The 18,865-nt window shown below is 37.4% G+C and overlaps 2 protein-coding genes across 4 annotated transcripts in view; one reads left to right on the plus strand and one right to left on the minus strand.

Moving 5' to 3' along the window:
* The window catches only part of SLF1 (SMC5-SMC6 complex localization factor 1), a 50,308-nt gene extending 39,427 nt beyond the window's left edge, over positions 1–10,881 (minus strand). The window contains exon 1 of the mRNA XM_080372344.1: positions 14–10,881. The gene's annotated coding sequence lies outside the window, so the exon portion shown is untranslated. The remainder of the gene's footprint in view (positions 1–13) is intronic.
* KIAA0825 overlaps positions 1–18,865 on the plus strand; it is a 255,441-nt gene that overhangs the window by 110 nt on the left and 236,466 nt on the right. For all 3 annotated transcript variants that reach the window (XM_080372342.1, XM_080372341.1, XM_080372340.1), the window contains exon 2: positions 10,905–10,998. The gene's annotated coding sequence lies outside the window, so the exon portion shown is untranslated. The remainder of the gene's footprint in view (positions 1–10,904; positions 10,999–18,865) is intronic.

Genomic DNA, 18,865 nt, shown 5'->3' on the forward strand with positions numbered 1-18,865 from the left:
CCCCTCCCCTTACCGTGCGCGCCGAGCGAGGGGGCCCGCTGCGGCCCTGGGCTCCCCGCGGCCGCGCCGCTCTGCCCCGCGGCGCAGCCCAGCGTTGCGCAGCGCCGAGGCTTCCCTGAGCGGCGGCGAGGGGCTGTGGGCGCCCCCCCCCGCGGCGGGGAGGGCGGTGCCGGCGCTCCTCTGAGGCGGCCCCGCTGGAGCGGCGTGGCGGGCCCGGCTTGGCGCCTCGGAGCGGGGCGGGAAGCGGGGGTCTTCCCTCAGGCCGAGGGGACGGGGTCCCTCGGGCTGGCGTGAGGCGGGGGGAGGCTGGGAAACGCGCTGGCCCCTCCCCAGAGTCTCTGGAAAAGCACCGTTTCTGTTGCTTGGCTGAGTTAGAAGCCGCCTGGCAAGGGGCTGTGCTGGGGGACGGAAGAGAGCTCCCTGGGCGGAGGAGCCAGGCAGAGGGGCCGGGCGGCGCAGGCTGGAGCGTCTCCCCTCTGGAACGGGCTGTCTGTGGCAGTCAGGGAAAGGACCAGGGATTGCTGATCCTCGGTGCCCTTTTCTCTGTGCCTCAGAGAAACTTTCAGAGTGTCTTGTGCCACATGATGGCTGATCCTCAGGGAAGATGGCCAGGTACTGCTGCAGCCAAATAGTCAAGCCACATGTTTTGGTGAGGGGATTCCTGCCCCGCTGATCGAGTTGGTACTCACTCTTACTACGGAAATCAGGGTTTGATTTTTTTCTTTAGATTACAAAGCAACATCAAAAGGTCAAAACAATACTCAGCTCGTACTTCAAGCACTCGGTTTAGAATTTAGAAATGTAGGAATACCAAGATGATGGTTCTTTGCAAAATATTATTTTGGCCCCTCATGTATTTGACTTGTCATTACTGCGTCATGTAACGCACTGAATGGATAGTACACAAGAAGTCTGTTAGTGATTCATAATGAATAAAACTAGCTTTGTGGAACACTTCAATTCCTTTTTTATGCAGTTGGAAAGTAGAAGACACATGTCCTGATTCAAGAAAAAACAAAAAAAAAAGACATGACAGAATTGCTTCCTTAGAAAACTTAATGCTACTTTCTCCCCTTCCATAAAATTCTTATGCAAAAGTGGACAACTCACTTTGTACTCATTGAGGTAGCTGTTTCATATGTAAGACCTGTAAACTGAGATGTGTACAGCAAAACTCACAAGTGCTGAGTGTTTGTCACTGTAGCTTAGATCAATAGAAGCAATGCTTTGAACTCAGCAGTGCTACAAAACATAGGTATTCCTGTGGAAAGAAAACCAAAACCACCCCTAGCTTCAGACATCTAAAGTTCGGCAGCCTGTTGGATGCTTGGTTTTAAATCTGAGTTTCCTAAAAATAAAACTGGAAAAATAATTCTGCTGGGCCTCAGATCGGTCATGTGTTGCTGTTTGTTTTGGTACCTTTAATGCATACTGAAGTTTTCTGCGTCTTTTTCAATGCAAGCATGAAGAAGTAACCATCAGCAACCTCTATCACTAGGTTTTGATAGTGGCACTGAAAAATCTTTAAATATCTACTTGAGTATTCAGAGTTAAATGGCTGTATTTATCACTTGCATTTCTAGATGGACAATGAACATAAGTTGCATTTTCTATTAATACCTGTTGCACATGTATACCTTCACTGTGGAGTTGTCAGCACTGTAAAGTAGTTATTTTAATTTTTGTAAACTTGGGCTTTTTTGTAAATAGTTTAATTCTTATTAACTACTATTAGCTACTAACCATTACTTAACTGGTAACTAATAGTTTTATGCCACAGGGCTTTTAACAGGCTGGAGAAGTCTTCAGCATACAAGCACACATATTTTCTAGTTTTTATTTCTTTTTTCTTGTGTCTGACACATAATACATGGAATCAAAATAACAGACCTCCAACATTGTACATTTATTTTTGCTTTAAAATACATTAAGTGTAGCTTTAAGAAATTAAGAACAGCTTTTGACCTTAATTTTAGGCATGTCTGTTAAGTTTGGATTTCACTTACCCTTTTCGTTATTTTTTCAAAAAGATTGATTACATTTTTTGTCATAAAAAACTATTTTCTTTTTTTCCATCCTTGTGATCTCATTATAGTAGCTAAATGTCTCTCAATTCATTATTTTTTCTCTTATGTACAAGAGTTAATATTAGGTCTCAGGTCTAGGGAGCAGTCTCTTTAACTGGCGTACTTTTCAGTATCTCTGGGTTTTATTTGTTCTATTTATGTGTTTGTCAAAAATATGGTTCAGCTGCTCAGTATTATAAATTATATTTAAGCTGTTTGTGTTTTAGATGGATAACCACTTTTACACTTTCTCTTTTACAGTACATGTAACATCTTTATAAAAATTCACAAGTGATTTTCAGTGCTACACAAATGGAATTTCACTTATAAAATTTCTGATTAGTTTTAAGGACTATCAAGGATGGCTGTATAGCTCTGATGTCCTCAGCACTTCAACAAATCAAGATCAGAGGAATAAGTATTTCTTTTACTCTTTCACAAGGAAGAGTTCACTTGCAGTGTTTCAGGTGCCTGTCTCTTGCAGATTTCAGTGACTGCTGCTTTCTTAATTTTATTTCCTAGAGAGACAAAAAAAAAAAGGTATTTCATTTTCAACCCACTGATCTAGCATTCTACCTTATACTTTTTGTTTCCTTTATGTTCTACACATAAATGTATTACCACGATGTCTTTTGCCTTGAAAATTCACTTCTTACATTTTCCTGTGGACAGCTATTATACTTTATGTAATATGTGTGGGTTGTGTTTCTCCAGGCCTCACTTCTGTTGCCACGATCAATGTGATCACGGTTGAACCTTGTCCCTAAATCTCACAACATCTTTCTGCAAGCCTTCTCCTCTTTATCCTTAACTTTGCAACTTAGGATTTGGGGAATTTTTTTTTCCATGTTTTTTGTCCCTCATTAGCCTTTTGACTTCCTGTGTTGAAAATTTTATGTAATTCCTTGCGGTAATTGTGGCAGTGACACAATCCATCATTAACTTCTATTCTGTTGTGATCTTACAGATTTTTTTATTTAGTGGAAGATACTTTGCCGTATGTTATTAAAAGACTTGCCATCATGCAGAGAAGTTTGTCAGTGGACTGATTAACAATTTCAGAGTTTAAAAATTACTCATTAGAGCTCTTCTGTTGTCTCAACATAAATGTGTATGCTTGTTTAAGCAGTATCATTTGGCAAAATTGAAATCACAATGCATAGCCAAATTTTGGTCAAACATTTAGAAATCACAGGTCTGTAAAAAAACCCATGAAGCTACACTGAAAAGTCAGTTGTAAAAGCTAAAACAGTATGAAATGTCTCCACACTGCCTTCATGTGGAGAAAAATCTAACTTTTTGCCCTGTTTTAAGTCGGTTTTATAAGTCTCTCGTAGTACAAAGCTCGAAATGACTCTGGCTTTGTTGAAAACAGTGAAGGAATTTTAATTTTCTTCTATAGTGATAAAGGATTATAAGAGTTAGAAACAGTACCAACATAATATAAATCCACAGAAACTAGAATATCTTCTTAATGATAATTGGTCTGCTATAAACATACCTGTGGTTTCTTTCATGAGCTCATGAATAAACGAATGGCAGAACAAGTATTAAAATTTTTGCTTTTCTTCAAGCCTTGATGATTGTGTAAACTCTCAGTTGTCATGACTTTGTATTTATATTTTAAAACTTCTTTATGGTCTTTTTTGGAGGTGTTGTTTATGTTTCTTTTGTCTAACCATTTTTCTTATGAAGAACATTTTTCTGATTTTTCTAAGCTCAGCCTATATCCTTATGTCCTTGCATTCTTCTGCCCTTCTGCTGACTCACATTCCATTAATGTGTGTCAGTGAATCAGTATTGAGGGACAAATGTTAGGGAGAGCACAGAACAGTGTTCAGCAGCTGGTTCAGTAACTGTTGTGTAAGTGATGCCAAGCTATATACCTTGTGTGTCAAGTAATGAATTAGCGAACTGCACTTCATTAGTGTACTTCCAGTCACTCATGACTTGCAATAAGGTTTTGTTTCTTTTTTCTTTTAAAATATAGGTAGTGGAATGGTTTTATTTTGCCTTTAATACTTAACCTTCCCTACCACGTAAAGTTCATTTCTTGTCTTTGCCTGACATGAGTTAGTCCCTGGCTGCTTGGACCTTCTTTCTTAATCATATTACTGTTCTCCTGCCCTGACCTAAATCTGCTATACCTGCCTGGAATACTTAATTGACCTAACTCCCCCACTGACCTCGAATATTTTCTCCTACATACGAGTTCCATTCTGATATGATCAGCAAATTTTCCTTCATCAAAGTCCTTTCACCTTTTTTTTTTTGAGAATCCACATAAGCTCATTCAGATTTTGTTTGTTGAATTTTAATTGTGTGTGTGTGTGTTCTAAAATATATTTCTTTGTCTTTCATATATTCTTCTTTCTTAAGTGACTGCAGTCAGAATGGGGAATGAGTGTAACGTTAGCAGAAATCATAAGTTTTTCTTGATTGTATGTTAAATAGCAATGTATATACTCAGAATGTTCAATAATATCTTCTCTGCAACAACCCTTATCTCTGCCCAGTGTTGATTTCTTATTAGGCAATTGCAAACTGCATGATTGATGCCCCGCAATGCAGATAAAACATGAACCCTGGCTCACAGGACCTCAGAAAACCAAGTCAGGCATGATGTAACCAGTAGGTTAACATGTTGCGTGTACGCCTTTTACTTTTTATGCTGTTGGCTGTACTTGAGGTTAGTACAGAGGGTAGGCAAAAGGTGTAGATGATTGTGAATGGAAGGAGAAAAGAAAAGTACTAGAAAGAAGTTAGGAGAAAGTATGGCATAAATTATAATAGGGCAGATAATGAAAGTAGCAACAAGAGTAAACTAGTATCAAAATACCTGACAGTATGTTACAGTTCTATAAAATACTATAATACAAGTATGCAGTTCTATAAAATACTATGCATTTTACAAGTATACAGCTGGATGATTGTATAAAATTGTGACATCCAGGTATCAGACATAGCTTTGCTACTTAAGGTGAGTTAACAGAGGATTGTAGCAATTCCTTGTAACTGTTTAGTTGTACCTTAAGTTAAGGTAGCTTAACCCCTGTTACCAGCAGATCTGGCAAGTAATTTTCGTGGTTTTACAACTTTGTTTGTGAGCCCTCCCTAAGAGTTCCAGGTTGTTGCTTTGGGATATCAGTGTCTCTTAGTGTCTCGTGGATATTTTAGTAGAAGCATTCAGTACTAAAATAATGTGTTCATTGGTGTGTTTATTTTATCAGAAATAATTTTCTACTGGACTCAAAAAGCAAAGAGCATTTACCAAATAATAAATACAAATTAACTGTCAGAGTAATAGCAAAAAATCGATTGTATTAATGTAGTAAGCTATTGCCATGGCAAAACGGGTTTCTTTTCAGATAGGCTTTGAGGCTGTTTCAGTGCAAAATAAGCTTAACATCCATAATTTTTATTTTTCTCTAAGTCTTATGAAGAATTCATTTAGAGAAACAAATTTTGCTTAGCAACTGATTGTTTCCCGTCACATTTGTGGACTTGGAAGTTAAGAGAAGTGGAGTTCTGTTATGGAAAACATTACTGTGTGATTCTCTACTTGGCTTTGGCACACCCAGATATAGGACAATCAAGTGTTCTTGCATCCAGAGATGCTGCTATATGCTATGAGGGAAATGCGCTCTAAATAGTGTAAAGAGACAGCAGTGCCATTTTGTGATCTGAGGAGCTTTTTGAGAATTGGTGAAGTCCTCCAAATAGCTTCTTAAAAACATTCTGAGGATTGCAGAAAAAGTAGCTAGACTTTTTACAGAAGGGGCACTTTGGCAGTCCCTTATGCACCGAAGAATAAAAGACTTCCTTTGAAGCAATGACATAGATAAGGCCTCTCCCTCTTTTCTTTCACTTTCCCAATGAAGCAATGACATTTATTAGTGTAGAAGGTTTTTGCTGTCAGCGGTTTCTCCCATCTGGAGTGCCAGTGTTGACAGAAGGGCTGTGTGGTTAGCAACATTATTGCTCATAAAGTTCATCAGTAAGGGCTAAAGTAAGAGCAGGACTGAAATCCTGACTGGGAACAGAGTATCTTTTCACAAAATGCTAGGGAGCATGAGTGCTTCCTTTGGGAAGGCATTATGGATATCTTCTGTATAAGCTTAAACTCTCTAAAGATGCCAGCACTGTTTCTCCCTTTTCTTGTCTCCCCGTTCCCAGCAGCATCCTCAGGGGTTTATTAGGCAGACCAGAGTAGAATTTAAGTACCCAAAGCCGTACTTCCATGTTGTTTAGAAGTAAACATAAGAAGAAATGACTTTACAAGAGGAGCTGCAAGTACCAGTGGTCAATAGGATATGGATCATTTCAGTAATAAGAATGTTGTAGGAATGATTTTTAATTTGGTTCACTAGAGATTCTGGGCGCAGGTGGCCTTTGAGATCTGTCTCCTGGAGTGGAGATATCACTATATTCTTGTCCATCTGCAGCTAACTCTTTCCATGTTTTGGTGGCAGAAGGCTTAAACAAATCATAAAATCACAGAATCATTTAGGTTGGAAAAGACTTAAAATCATTAAGTCCAACCCAGCACTGCCAAGTCCACTGCTAAACCATGTCCCTAAGGACCATATCTACGTGCTTTTTAAACACTTCCAGTGGTGGTGATTCCACCATGTCCTTGGGCAGCCTGTTCCAGTGCCTGGCCACCAGTTCAGTGAAGGAATGGCTGTTCCACTTGCAGGATTGTAAAGACAATATGGCTGGAGAGGGAACTAAACTGAAAAAAGAGCAGGATGAGGATTAATGGGGACACTAATTAGGAGAGTTGCATGTGTAGCATATTGGACATATATATGATGTAAATCTTCTGAGGTAAATGGTAGATGCTGTTTGAAATGTGGTAAATTAATCTGGCAGTTTTTAGTTTAAACATTTAGAGTTGCTTGCAGAAACTGATTTGCTGCAATCCGTGGAGGCATAAATTAGGCCTCAGTGAATTATATTTGGAGGTGTTTCCATATTTAAGTTACCCATACACCATATTTTTCTAAGCAAAACATCCACCTCTGAAATTTTTAGAGTAAGTGTTATACTGGAATGAGCTTGTTGCTGCAAAAGACAATATAGAATTAATCAGAGACATTGCATCTGGTTAATGCATATGTGTACATGTGTCTGTATAGAAATATATAGGGTGGTACTATGTGCTACACATGGGCTTTTCTTGAACAAAACATGTTTCTTTCCTAATCCAGCTAATTCATTACAAAATATTTTTACAGAATATTAATAAATTAAAGTATGATTATGCATTCTATGCAAAAAATTCAGTTTTTTTTTAAAACAGATAATTAGGACACTATAAGGAATTAAAAGGGAAATTTTGTTACAGAAAGAATCCTTGATTACAAATCTTTGATATTTCCCCCCCTCTTTATAGCATAGAGCATAGTTTAGAATTTTGCTGAATATGTGATTTGTGGAATTTAACCATAACTTGTGTTACATTTAGTCCTCAAATACATTTTTTCACTTTATTTTTTAATTGATTCAATGAAGCTCCTGCACTGTGATTCAGGTTTTAAAGACCACAGTGAAGGACTTTATTCTTTCTGGGCTGAGGAGAAAAATTTACATGTTCTCACAGGCAACAGTATTCTAAGATGGATTTTGATCAGTTTTTGTCTAGTTTTATGTGTTTTATCTGTTGGAAAGCTGTGCAAGAGATTCACCACTCTGTTGGACCGTGCTTCAAATATCAGCTTAACTTTATTTATGGACCCTTCTATAGCCTTTAGTTCCTATACCAACATTGGTCTTTACCTAAAAGTCTGAATAATATAGTTAGCAATTCTTCCTTTTATAACTAAGTATGTCAGCTAGCTGTCAGCTCTGTGATGTGCCTGATCTTCTCTCTTGCAGAATCCAACTCAATATCAAATCCAAGTCATCTGAATAGCAATACAAAACGCTGCCAGAATGTTACTCTGTTGTACTTTGTAATTTCCTCTTCTCTTAATTTTTAAATTTTACGTTTGATAAAGCTGAAACTCTTATATATTGTTGCTTAATTTTATTTCTTGTTCGTTAATATAGGTGCAATAATCAGTGTGAATGTTTCTGCTTACAATTTCAGTTCTAGCAAATGCGCTACTTATTTAACTTGTCCAAACATGTTGAAGGTATTGAATTTTAAGGCAAAAACAGTCACAGTCTGAAAAGGGAACACTGACAAGTTCAGTCAAAAGGGAGAAGAGGAATAATTTATAAAAGGAACTGTAGATAATGATGCCATCCAGTTGTTTTAAAGTGCATCTACCTCACCTTTAATGAATTAGATTTGTCAACAGCATATGTTTTATGCACTACTTCTAATGAAGTGGCATACCAGCTCTACAGTGTACTTTGAGGTTTATTCCATCAAAGCTTTTTGCTGTCGTAAAGTAGACCTTTTTAAATAATAGATACTAAAAACTACATTTAAATAACATTAAGGTTGTGACACAAACACCAAATGACAAACTTCAGGCAATTCAAAGTTAGGGCTGACAACTTGTCATTAACTGGCATTGTTGCTTTTTAAAAAAGAAGCACAATTGCATGATTTAAGGATTGAATGTCAGACTAACTTTAAATTTCTTGGCTTTTGTGGGCTGGAGTTACAACCTTACTGTCATTTTTTATATAGTTTTTTGCATAGGCTCTGTTTTCAGAAGAATAATGAAAGCAGTGGAAAAAGTACTGGCTTTCTTGGCTTTGTTCTTAATTTAAAACACAAATGTGAAAGTATTGGTCAAAGAACAGGGGCTAGTCTGTTGTCAAACATACATGCAGTTCTTTTAAACTTCCTTTTCTCTTGTCTTTGTTGATTCTTGTACAGAACTTCCGAGTTACAGGGACTTTAGTCCTGGGGTACTTCAGCTAAACCCTGGAAAGTTCTGAGAGTTCCCAATTCTTTTCCACTTAAAGAACCACTTTCTTTTTAATAAACAGTACTGAACAAAACAGGAGTTTCATAAATGTAGAAAGCCTTGTAAAAATATTTTTAATTACTTAAAATATTGTGAAACAAAAGCAGGTGAGTGAGATACTTCTTGTTACTTCTTACATACACTTTCCCATTTTCTTGCTGTTAAACATAATGGAACTTTCTATTCAGGTATGTTAGCATGCATGTGTCAAAGCAGTCCTTTCAATTACTCTGTAGAGACAATTCTCAAGGTCTTAAAGTCTAATGCAGACTATCTTATTTTCATCATAGTTTGTCAACTTAATCTACCATAAACTGGCACTGCTGCCAAGTGGGCAGGCCTGCACCAGCCACTCACTGCACTCGCCTACCCTGTGCTACCATCAGTGCTTGGACAGCTGCCTGGTAAATGGCGATAAATGGGCTTGCACAGGGTATGTGGCTGGTACATAGGTTTGGTAGGACATTTTTGGCAAACTACTTCTTGGCTGCCTGTTTTGATTCACTGCTACTGGATGCAGCAGTCAATCTTTAGTTCTTTTGTAACAGTCATAGAATTATGCAATCACAGGATGGTTTGGGTTGGAATAGACCTTTAAAGGTCACCTCGTCCAACACCTTGCCATAGGCAGGGGCATCTTGCCTTGGATCAGGTTGCTCAAAACCTCATCCAACCTGACCTTGAACACTTCCTGGGATGGAGCATCCACAGCTGCTGGGCAACCTGTTCCGGTGCCTCACCACCTTCGTGGTAAAGAATTTCTTCCTTATGTCCAATTTAAATCTACCCTCTTTCAGCTTAAAACCCTTACCTCTTGCCCTGTTCCTACAGACTCTGGTAAAAAGTGTCTCTCCATCTTTCTTATAAGCTCCCTTTGTATATTGATGCCAAAATGGCACAGGCTAACTGCTCAGAGACAAATTTCGTCTTTAAGCAGCAAAGGTATTTATTTCGAGCAACATTGTGGAGCTAGCTGATTCACACCAGACAAACTAGCTCCAAAGTTTTCAGTGGAAAGTCAGGTAACTTACACAGGTTGTGTGAGAGGTTGCAACATCTTTACGTACATATTAATTTGATTTTGACATCTAATCATTCTATTCATAATAGGTGGGATCTGGGTGGAGTAAACCTTTGTTCAAAGATTTCTTGACTCAAGGTCTCCTTATCTCCTTCAGGTGCCCACCTTATCTTTCCTAATTATTCAGAGTACATTCCTTTACTTTAACATCTTAAGTGGTACATTCCTTTAACATTGGCAGTGGAATCTTTTCTTTTTCAGAGTACTTTTCTTATTATTCAGAGTACATTCCTTTAACATCGACAATGGAACCTTTTCTAATTATTCAGAGTACACTCCTTTCTCAACACAGAGCATCACCCAGAACATTGTACCAAAGTCATCCTGACCAATCTTTTTAAGACCTTGCTCTGTTTCAATATGAAATGTTAATCTGGATCTTCCACCTCTTCTTTTTTGTAAGATGCTTGTTCTGCAAGTGTGTGACAACAACATACATTATTCTTAGTGACACTACTGAGCTATGTGGATCTTCCCTAAGCATTGCTTAGAGCTGCCATATGCTATTTTGGGTGATTCTGTGGCCTTCTTATATCCCATTCTCTGCATATCTTCTCTCCATTGCTTTCATACCTTTGGAACAATGAAATGAAGTGTTATGTAGCACCATTGTTGGTATAAGTATGAACAGAAATGGAGGTTCTAAAGTTAATTTTTTTTTTAACATTTTGAACTTGGACTGTTATTTACCAGTTGGAATTAAGAAGCATACTGTCCTACTGTGTGAGCAATTTATATAATACTTAAGCAATTATGATTTTTATCCATGAAAGTGTTAGTTCCTCAAATACTCCCTATCAGTAATTTTAATACCTTCTTTTTACATAGGACCACTGATGAACTATTGACTGAATCTTATGCATGGTTTCTTACAACTGAAAACAGGAAGATACCAGTTACAGAGAAAACATATTGACTGAAGGTATGTATTTATGTAAATTGTACATTGTTATGTTCTGAAATTGACTTTCTATGAACTATAAATGCTTAAAAAGTTCTAACGGGGTGGTTAATGAGACCTGTGAAGTTCATAGAACATGCTTATTGGTACTAATCAAGAATATATGTGAATTTTTATTGATTGAAGAAAATCTAGCGTATGCTACATTTAAGTTGAAGAGTAAGAAGTTCTAAGCAAACTTTGCTTAAATTGACTGTTTTATAAATCCTTATTTCTTTATGACAGCTATAAAAATGGCTAGCTCTTAATTATTAAGAAATGGAAAGGTATGAACTTTGGATTAGTATAGTTTTGTAAGAAGTTTGAGTAAAGTATGTTGTTGTAGTAAGGACTTACACGGCTATTGTGGAAGCTAGTTGAGGTCACTGTTTTTGAAATGCATATTGTACTTTGTAGCATTTGCTTAGGTGCAACAGTTCCTAATATTTATTACATTTGGAGCAGAATACAGTCTGTTCTGTAATATACATAAACCCCTAATAACCTCTCGACCCTGTGAAGAGGGGGTCAGAAAATGTGGCCTATCTATCAAGTTGCCTGAATCTCTTTTATCTGTATAATCAGTCAGTTTCTCTCCACTCTTTTTATTGCCTTGTCATTAGGGCATAGTAGTACAAAAATCTAACTTGAATAAAAAGTTGTAATCATTCCAAGAAGGACTGAGTGGTTTAGTGGTACAGTGGATTATTTGAAATATGAATAGTAGGCTCTACATTGTTTTGATTCTTACCATGCAATTTGACTGGAAGCACATGAGTTGTATCAGGTAATGCAGATACAGGGGATGGTAAGCAATACAGCTCAGTTACTTCTTTTCCTCTGATACACCTATCTCTGGTGCTCACTGTGATGGAAAAAAAAAAAAAAGGAAAAATCATTCTGGTATGCCTTGATATTAAAAATCATATTATTTGTTTAATCCCATTCCATGGCACACACTTGCAAAGTAATAGACTAACTTGGAACAAACTTAAAGTTTCTGAATAAAGTTCAGCTCCAACTGAGGCAGGATATTGTAATGACATTTATTACCAGTAGATAAACTAGGGAAAAAATATCATTTCAATATATGCTCCCTCCCTTTTCTATCCCTGAACTCTTTCATCATTATTCAGAATACATAACATTAACTACTTTTCTCATTGGATGTTTTGTTTGTGCTTGTAGCATTCTCCATAGTGTTTCCTGTTGGTGTACCAGTGAATGGAAGCTTGTGCTGTGACCCAGCCAAAAACAGGTGGTCCCAGCAAGCGTAATTTGCAGATCAGTAGAAAAGAGTTGGAACTCAAAGGTTCAGGGTAGAACTCTTATATAAAAATAGATTTGATCACTCATGCTTCTGAAGGGTATTCTGCTAATTCAGTTTTAGGCAGTTAAGTTAAAAAATATATAGATTGAACCTTAAAAGCTGATTGCAGTGTACGTTTCCAGCTTGACTCTTATATGGCTTACTACTTTTTAACTTTAAAAAGCTGTAAAATGTTATAAGAGTAACATAAGAAAAAAGAAGTATGCTAAAATGCTAATGTGACCCCATGTTGTGGTTTAACCCTGGGTGGTGACTATGCACCACACAGCCACTCGCTCACTCCCCACCCTGGTGAAATGGGAGAAAGAAGCAGAAGGGTGGAAGTGAGAAAACTTGTGTGCTGAGATAAAGACAGTTCAATAGGTAAAACAAAAACTGTGCATGCAAGCAAAGCAAACCAAGGAATTAATTCACCAGTTCCCATCAGCAGACAGATGTTCAGCCATCTCCAGGAAGGCAGCTCCATCACATGTGACAGTTACTCGGGAGGACAAATGCCATCAGACCCCACTTCCTTCTTCCACCACTTGGCATGATGTCCTGTGATACGGAATATCCTGTTGGCTAGGTTGGGTCAGATGTCCTGGCTGTGCCTCCTTCCAACTCCCTGTGCCCCTCCAGCCCTCTCTTGCTGGCAGGGCTGCAGAAACTGAAAAGTCCTTAACATATTGTAAACATTACTTGGCAACAACTGGAAAACATCAGTGTGCTCTCAGCATTGTTTTCACACCAAATCCAAAACATGTCACTGCACCAGCTACTAAGAAACTTAACTGTATCCCAGCTGAAATTAGGACACCCTAGGAAAAAAGTTTTTACTTTTTTTTTTTTTTTTTTTTTTTTTTTTGTCTGTGATGTTCCTCTCTCTTTCTCTTGAGAAACTTGAAATGTAGCCTTTGTTTGGGGGAAAAAAAACACAGAAACCCCTTAAATCTTTAATTTTCAGTCCAGTTTTGTTCTGAAGCAAAAGATTTATTTCATATGATAGGCAAGTAATGCACATTGTTTACACTGTAGTTCCACTTCTTGGCTGGTTGCACAATTCATTTGAGCCTTGTAATTATGTAAGGAATAACACAGTGCATGGTGTTCACTTTTAAGATATTTATAAACATTTGCCCTCTTAATCATGAAACCAAAGGCTAAGTGCTTTCTGCACTAGAGAATTTAATATATCTTTACAGTAGTTTAAGATGATAGGGAGGAGGACCCCTTTCTGCATCACAAATCAGCTGATTGTCTTTCCTTTTTACACAGTAATTTATGACCTGGTCTGGTTCCAAAGAGGCATTTATTTTTGCCTGTGTGAGTGCATTTAGTTATGATTCCCTCTCCCACCTTTTTACACTGTTGCCTCTATCATTGAAATAGTATCCTTCACACAGTATCTTCTCAGAAGCAATGGTAGAATGTATTTGGGCTCTCCCTGAGTATTCATGAGTCATACTGACGTGGCATTTCCATGGCATATACATATATGTGTGTGTATCTATATATGATTTAAACAGTATAGAGGTAAACGAACTGCACCATGAAGTGTGAGGTGTTTCTTTCCTGAGCTGACAACTGCAGGTCTCTTCGTTGCCTTCTGATATGGAGCTTCAGGCTGGAGTGAGAGTATAGGTTAAAAGGTCCTTGGGAAGAAGGAAGTTCCTTTCACTATAACTATTCCTTTATTTTCCTTTCTTTCTTCTTCAGCAGCAATGGAAAATTATTGTGGATAAATATTCTTTAGAAGTGCCACTTGGTTTTGCTTTTTTTTTTTTTGCTTTTGTAACATTATAGTTCTGATGACTTGCACTTCCTGCCAAGAAATAAAGATGTAACATCTGATAATGTAAGTTATCAAGTGAGACAAAGCTGGATCAAAATAGAGAGAGGATGCTCTGGGAAGATAAAGGCCTTCTCTGGGCTACTAGTCAAAAAAGTAATTTATATATGGCTAATGAATTAGGAAGAAGCTCCTGTCTTAAAAAAAATACAAATATTAAAATTTTAGCTTCCCTGATAGTTACAGAACTGCAAACCAGTGAGACACAAGGTTTAATTTTGTACTATTTTGATTACTATTAAGTAGACATGGTGTAGTCATACTTTCATTTCAGTCAGTATATTTGTACTGATCTACAGATGTCTTTCCTATCTACTACTTCCATTGTGTTTGCTAGTGCTTAAACCCTAAATGATACATAATCTGTGTTTTTTGAATGCATGCAGCTAGCTAGTGGCAGTCAAGACATAGTCAAGACTAAGTACTTCACTTAAGTAGGCTTAAACCAATGTTCTTTTAATTAAAACTGGGAATACCATCGGTGTCTGTGTTACTCATACAATTTTTTTCCCTCCTTTAAGTGATCTTTTGATCAGATCCTTTTTTTGGAATAAAAGAACATACAGGTCCAATCTGATGCAGAGCTGTGGTAGAATCAATATACTGCTGAGTATCGAAATTGTGCTTTGGCAGCAGTGCTAAAAGAGAGAAATACAGTGAAATGTTAAAACCCTTACTCTTCAAGGAAACCAAAATAAAAAGGCAAGCAGGAGGATATCTGGCCACGAAGATGAGTGATCATGGAGAGACAGTTGCCAGCCCAAACTGTTAAAAGAACACTAAACCACTGCTATATTAGTAGAAAGTGTAATTCTCTTGCTGTGGAACTCGGACCACCATCTAGACATATACCTCTGCATTTCATAGTGATTTTATGGATTCCTTAAAGACAGGCTTTTATTGTTTTGGTGTATTCTGAGTAGTTACCAAAGAATCTTTTAAAACTACTTGATTAGTCTTAAATTAGGCCTGTACATGGGACAAGCAATCTGAGGTATTTAAAACAAATACTTAACATGAGGCTTCTGATGCAAAGCATCTTGGTTATTTTGTTTTCTTTTTTCAGAGCAAGTAATATTTCAGTACCTGACTGTAACTTTAAATAAGTCAAAATACTAAGAAGCAGTAGTCTTTCAGCTGATTATAGAAACTGGTGTGTCTATGTGGAGAAAGTATTTTACATAAAAATGTATTATGCTTTGATTAATCCACATAAACTTCAAATAGAATGCTAATTATACAATACTGTGCCTCATCAGAGAAATCAATTACTTTTAAACTGATATATGTGAAGCAGGGAGTTATGTTATCAAGCTTACTTTGAAGACAAGCCAACAGAGAGGAAAATGATTACAGATCACATCCTTTTGTGGAAGCTTATTTGCCTTGAACCTATTTCCTGTTGTCAAACGGTAACCTTTCTCAGACGGTTGCTGATGTAGTTGAATATAAAGTTGCCCTCCTTGAAATTCTGATTTATATTACATGTTAGCAGCAACCATTTGGTCAATCTTAGAAATGTAAAATGATCTTGAAACATCTTATGAGATCTACTAAATTGAAATTATTTGTATAATCTTTTTCTTAATTCAGTTAGCTTATGACATGCAATTGTCACCTTTTGCAAGCAATTTTTTCTTCAACTTGAAAGTGCCGGCTTCTTTACACACAATTACAGTTGTTGCTTTGCTAATCCTGTGAGTCAGTCTGCACTAAACAAGAAGCTTATCTCAAATCCTTGGCAGCTTCAGTGAAAATTAAAAAGCATGCTTTACTGTAGAGGTTGTCAAGAGTGGAAATAATATTTGTCCAGTCGGACAGCTTGCTTTTGTAGTTGCTAAATGAAAGTTGAGATTCTGTCTCTTCCTTGAAAGCTTCTGTGTCAAGAAGGTAATTTGGACTGTTTGTGGTTTGACAGGAATTATTAAAATCAGATGAAGTGAAGGGAAGGAAGTGTGAGAAAGCAAAATTGACAGTGACACTCTCTATTATTTGCAGCTTGGATCATGATGACTATGTTGATATGATAGATTCTAAATGTTAAGTTCACTGTTGGGATATGTTAAGCAGCACATACAGTAAAATGCAGTTATAGATGATTTTTCTGACTTAATGCAAAGCCATCCAGCATTTATTTTCCTTGGGAAACCTGAGAGAGGGAGTGTAGCAGAAAATGAAAGACCAGAGGGGCAAATAGAAAGAAAAAGGGAGTGGTTCAGAAAGAATTTTTCTCCTTTGTGATTCAGTTCAACAACTCTTTATCCTTTCTTTGAGTTCATAAAGCTTGCTAGTATACTTACAGCAGCAATATAACTTAGGATTAAGAAGTAATGGAACAGGTCATAAAATATCTTTTTCCAATTACTTGAGTTTTGCTAGGAATTTTTTAGCATTAACAGTTTTGCATAGAGTGAGCTCAAGTCTTAAAGAGTGCTGTTTCGCATCAATTTTTCATGACTTGCATCTTGCATGTTATTTTTAAATAGTGATCTTTTCTGCCACTTTGAGATAAATAATTTAAAAATTAAATTATTGCAATATTCATATAGCTGAATTTTTAATTGCTGAAAATATATTAGCTGTACACTGCATCTTTTGGTGTCTAGTGAATATACAATATATTATTTAATCTTAATCCTTTGTTTTATCTCCTGGTTGTATAGGTAAACTTTCAGTTTTTGAATAGGCATCTGAACTTAGTGCATAAGTAAGACATGTGATTAGTCAAGTTTGAAGGTTGCTTTCATTTCTGTGTGGTTTCCTTTTTTGTTCTCCAGTACAGGACTGTTGTGAAAAATTCTATTTTGGGGCAATTTTCCTTGTAGAGTCTTACGATTTTATATGAAATTAGAGAACTGAAAGGAAAACAGGTGACACATGAAAGTCTTTGCTGTTATTTAGCATAGCCATAGCTTCATACCTTTCAAACGTCATGCAACGTTTGAACAGTTAAGCCATGCCAGTATAGCAAGTCCTGTCTCTCATCTTCACCTATCTGTGCAGTAGAGTGAAGCGTATTAGCATCCAGAGTGATTTATCTCCCAGAACAAAAGAGATAAGGGAGCAGAATGACTGAGGGAAAAGAGGTTATACAGAATTGTTCACACACTTGCAAAATAAGGACTGTCATGAGAGAAGAGGGTGGTGTTGAAAACATGGTGGGGACACTGGTAAAGGAGGTACTCCAGTAACAGAGCACATAAAACTCATGTTGTGAGAAGAGGGTGCCAAATGCTGATGTGAGCTGGAAGGGACAATGTGAAACACAGACCACCACCCTGAAATAAGAGTGGTTTGAAAATGTCTTTACAGGACAATCTTAGAGGGAGGTAAAAGACACAGCCATGAGCTACTCCTATGTAAGAAATGAAATATATAGTTCTGTAGTTGCAGAAGCACATATTTGTACTATCAAAAAGTTAGATTAACGTTAGAGTTTTCTGTTTTGATGAAAATAGTACCTACCAGCCTGAGGTGCTGTCTCAGCTGTGGTTGATACTTCACGTAGTAAAATGCAGTCCTTAGGATAAGGAAAAGTGAGGAATGAGATAGTATTCCTGTTTTAATAGGGGTAGGTGATTTACCCAACTCCTGTTCTATAGTGGAATTAGTAGTGTTTAGTAGAACTAGGAATCAAATTCTACTCACAAGGGTGTGACACTTGCAACTGAGTATGTGTCCTGTAGGGAGCTGGCCACTGCTGTGTTGGTCATGTGTAGCAGGCAGATAAATCAGGCCAGTTTCACACTTCAAAGCAATACTTTACTAATTGTTATCAGTCATTACCACACGAGATTAAAAGTTAGTCCTTAACAAGCTTTCCTAAACTGCTAGTATACAGTACCGCAATGCTGATGCAGCATAACTACCACTGATGGCTTGGGTCCTTAGTTACCGAATCTGATGATTCTTAGTTGATGATCTTAGTTACTGAAGTAGCCAGCCTCAAGCTCTTAGTGAGAGAATAAACCCAATAAGCAACTTCCTCCCAGGTTTTTTTGTTTGTAATTTATGCTTCTTCTCAAAAAGATAGGGAGGATCTCATTTGTCCTCAATGCAACTGATTTCATTTTTTCAGATCAGGACTTGTTCTGGCTTTGCCAAGCATCTTTTCTGTTTATTCTGCAGGATTCTTCTGGTCCCAATAGACATATTTCCTGCTTTATTTGTATATTGTTCTCCAGTCTTGCATGTGTTCCTGTCTGCCCATGTTTTCTTGAGCCCATTTTGTGCAACTGTACCATAAGGGTTTTTTGTTCCTGCTTCTGTTTAGCTGAATTACAAAATGCTTACACATTTTCACAGGTTATGTTGTTAGTAGTTATTATGGTGATATAGGATGCTTATGCACTTTCAGCAGTTATGCTGTTTTAGTGACCTTGTGTCCTTTTTTCAGTGCAAGGGAATATTAATTATGTCGTACTTAAAATGGTGGATATGGATTTGCTGTGCCTAGAAGCATGGGTTCAGCAGTCAATTGGAGCTGTGAGATGGCATTCTGATGTTAATACTGAATGGGAGGTGACAGAGTACACTTGAGCCATAGTAGTTTATCACCTGACAAAAAGCAATAATGAAGAAGTAGAGTACCCAGAGAGAGGAAGAAGCAAGCTATCTGCCATTCATGATGAAGCATTGATTGGTTCTTAGAGATACACATACTCTGTTACCTCCTTCAGCTACTGATA

The sequence above is a fragment of the Falco punctatus genome (assembly GCF_963210335.1).
Source record: "Falco punctatus genome assembly, chromosome: Z".
NCBI classification, from domain to species: domain Eukaryota; kingdom Metazoa; phylum Chordata; class Aves; order Falconiformes; family Falconidae; genus Falco; species Falco punctatus.